Genomic DNA, 4187 nt, shown 5'->3' with positions numbered 1-4187 from the left:
TTTTGTCTCAAACAGTTCTCATTTATGTCTAGGAGACGTAAATGAGACAGAAAGGAGATCTCATCTTCAATTTTGCTTTGCTATGGGTAGTATGAATACTGTAAGCTGAATGTATCTGCTGAAGATGGAGCTGATAGCTGAAGATGCTGAAATTCATAACTGAAAACACTGAAGCTGATAGCCAGCTAAAATATTAGCTAAATGACAAAATAGCCTAAAAAACTAAAATGCAAAAAAGCTTAAGTTAGCTAAAGCATGTATAGCTAGCTAAACTCCAAAATAGCTGAAAAAAATGAAAAAGCCTAAATTAGCCAAAACTGCTAGCATGTAGCTAAAATGTTGGATAAAATCCAACAAAGCCTAAAAACTAAAAAAAACTTAAGTAAGCCAAAAATGCTTGCATGTAGCTGAAAAATGGATAAACTCCAAAATAGCCGAAAAAGCTGAAAAAAGCCTAAGTTAGCCAAAACAGCTAGCATGTATCTAAAATGTTAGCTAAACTCTAAAAATAACCTTAAAACTGAAAAAGCCTAAGTTAGGCAAAACAGCTAGCATGTTGAAATATTAGATTAACTCCAAAATAGTCTAAAAAAATCTTAGTAAAGGCCAAAATCGTCCAAAAAGCTAGCAGAACGACAATTTTTAAAACGTTAAAACAGTAACTTTTTAAAATAATTATGAATTTAAAAAAAGTCAGGAATATTATTCCAGAATAAATCAACTTAAACCTTAAATAACTTTTAATATTTTACTATCCATAAAAATATATTTTATCAAAATTATACAAGTTAGCAATAAGAGCAAGATAACATCGGGTCATTAATTACAATAAAATAAAATGATCTGGAGGGCTGGATTCGACCCTCAGGCCTTGACTTTGACACATGTGCCATAGTGATTTTCTAGGTTTGCCTACTAAAAAGAAACAGACAATTAGAGATATAACATTAAAAGGAAAATCTTGATGTCCACTTAAAAGACCAATTTTGATGAGGAATTGTGTTTGAACATGTTCTTGGGGTATTTTTCTGATGACGGAGGACAAATAAAGGAAAATAAGCTTAATTGATTAATAATTAAGTTTAAAATTAAGCTTAAGCTTGCATTTCTGATGATTTCTTTATTCAAATCGTAAATCAGGAGCAGACAAAAACATTTAGCTTGTAGATGTGATGACATACAACTGCAAGCCTCAAACTCCCTGCTCCACTCCATTCTGATGCATCAACAGGAATGTTTGTAACAACTGAGTGTGTGTGTAGACAGGCCCCGCCCATTCCAGATTGTTATTTATACCTGGTTGTTATATGACGTGACTATGCTCTGTCACCATCTTCTTTTCTCTCTAATCCCCCTTTGGTACCTTTCTTTTGTGCCCCCCCCCCTTTTCCGTCCGGTCCAACAACAAAAGAGATTATCAATATGAATAAAGTTTAGCATAAAATACAAAAGGCTTTTATACTAAAAAAAACCCCTGTTGTGACAGTGAAATCTAACACAAGAGGCTCTCAGCTCGTATCTGTTTGCTTTTATATTTTTGACATTCTAAAATAAACATTATTTTTTTTTCAGCTCCAAATGTTTTTTTGGTTTCAAAACTACAAATTTCAATTTCAAATCTTTTTTTCCACTGTCAACTATTTTTTGTTTTTGAATCTGAAAATTTCTGTTTTAAAACGTTTGACTCCGTTGTGGCGCGTTGGGGTGGGGCTAATGCAAAGGACCAATCAAAATGGATGAGGGTGGTAACTTCAGTCCCGGTGCATTCACTGACTCAGAACTGTGACAATCAGAAAATGGATGTTCAGTCTGTACTATCATAGCTTTGAAGTTGTCCCAAGACGCGTGTCAAAAGTAGGGTTTTATCACATACAATCCGTCCAAAACACCCTTCTAGCGGTGTTCTCTTTGTTACAAATGATTTGTAAATCCTCCAGATTTGGTGGCTGTTGCTGTGTAACTCTGATCTTCTGCTGTCTCTATAGGATTGAGGTCCAGAGACTGACTGAACCACTTCATGATCTTCATCTGCTTCTTCACTCATTCCCTGGTTGTCTTGGCTGCATGTTTGGGTCATTATCCTGGTGGAAGACCTGTTCATAACCAGTTTAAGCCTCCTGGCTAGTTCTCTTCTCTGTCTAGATTTGCTGGTACATGGCTCCGCCCACTCCCATGGTGAAGCAGCCATGTGCAGACAAACCCCCCCGAAGCATAATGCTTCCACCTCCAGGCTTAACAGTGGGGATGGTGTTCTTGAGGTCATAGACAGCATTTGTCTTCCTCCAAACAGTTGAGTTGAATGTCACAGCGCTCATGTTGGTCCGATCTGACCACAGCAGCTTCTCCAGTCACTCTCTGAATCATAAAGGTGTTCATTGGTAAACTATTAACTGGGGGACTTTGCAAGATCTTAAACCGCGTGTCAAATTCAAGGCCCGGTGTAGGTACCACATCTACTCGGGGTGTCAGAACGGCTCGGGGGCCTGCGACAACTGATGACGTCACACTACGGAAACCCCACTGAGACAAACTACTTAGCAGTTGAGATGTGCTCGGGCGCTTCATGCTCGGGTTCGCGTTTTCACGGGTTGCTCGGGTTCAACAAATTGTATTCATTTTTGCTGATGAAAAGGTGATGGAAATGCATTTTGGCCACACGGAATATGTCCAGCCAAAATGACATTGCTACATGTCTGCACTATACGAGTCCTTTGTGCTCGGGTTCTATTCATTTGTTTTCATTATACGTTTCATTGTGTAACCTAGTTCTTTTCCCTCATAATTATGGTATCTTGAATTTAAAGGTATGTCTGGTGTCATTTGTTATACCAAATTGTAATATCATTCAATAAGTAAGAAGAAATTTATAACAGGGAGACCTACTAGCAAGACAAATTTAATTCTCCAATGTGAAAAAACAAATGACTGTATAGAAAAAATCTTGTTAGCAGTCTGGTTTAAATAATTGGACTGAATGTCTGTTTCAGTTATTTTTATCTAAGAAAAATTGATAACTCTAATCATAGGCAGCAACCTCCAGCCTTAAACATTAATTTAAACTTCACACTGACTTACAGAATCTTGTCACTGATTTAAAAGGTATGATTGCAGTTATATTTCCTTTCTAAACATGTTTAAAATAATAAATAAAATCGATTTACAAAAAAAGAGCACACTTCTCTTGGTTTGTCCATTGTTTAATTATTCAAGTCTTATTAAAACAAACAAAAAACCCTGAAAAATTAACATCAGATCAGTTCTTGAATGAATGAAATGGTTTATTTCAAGCAACCAGGAACAATACATGAAATAACATCATATAATGAATCACAAGTGAACAAACGGGAGTTTAGTTAAATTCAAATCGGTGTAGAGCCAATCAAACATCGAGACGTCATCAGTTGTCGCAGGCCCCCGAGCCGTTCTGACACCCCGAGTAGATGTGGTACCTACACCGGTCTCTCTATGTCTAGCTAGCGAACACCGCTGTATCTAGCTAGCGAGCTCCGCTCTAGCATGATGGCGAGCTCCTCTGTCGCAAGCTAACAAGTTCCTCTGTAGAATGAAAACGAGCTCTTTGTAGTGAGCTGGCAAACTCTTGCTGTATCGAGCTAGTGAGTTCTGTTGTATCAAGTTAACAAGCTCCACTGTATCGAGTTGGAGAGCTCTGCTGTAGCGGGATAGCGAGCTCCGTTGTATCTAGCTAGCGAGCACCACTGTATCGAGCTCTGCTGTAGCGAGCATACCCACTGAACCCCCACTTAAGTCAATGTGTGTAAACACAGGTGGGGCCACCACAGAATCTGTGGACAAACCCATTCAGGGCCCACATTTTCTGCCCACTTTTGAACCATGTGGGGCACTTGGCCTTGCACACTAGAAGATGAATTTCTTACAAAACCATGTGATTGTTCAGGAAATCCTTTCGTCTGCATCCTGTATTCTCCTGGAGCTTTTTATTTAATAGGTTTATAAAAGATGGATGTTCAGAATGTTCATTTAGTGGATCAAAGAGACCAGAAAATCATTTGAAGACATAAAAACGTCCTTTGATTGGATAAACTCTACTTGTGTTCTTGTAGATTTACACATTTCTATAACTCATCATGTATGTGAACAACCGCTGGTGTAACCCAGGGCATATCTCTGTAAAGACAGTCCTGTGTGAACGAGACCTCGAGCTGCTA

This window comes from Oryzias melastigma, linkage group LG5 (assembly GCF_002922805.2).
Source record: "Oryzias melastigma strain HK-1 linkage group LG5, ASM292280v2, whole genome shotgun sequence".
Lineage (NCBI taxonomy): Eukaryota > Metazoa > Chordata > Actinopteri > Beloniformes > Adrianichthyidae > Oryzias > Oryzias melastigma.
This window is presented reverse-complemented; position numbering follows the sequence as displayed.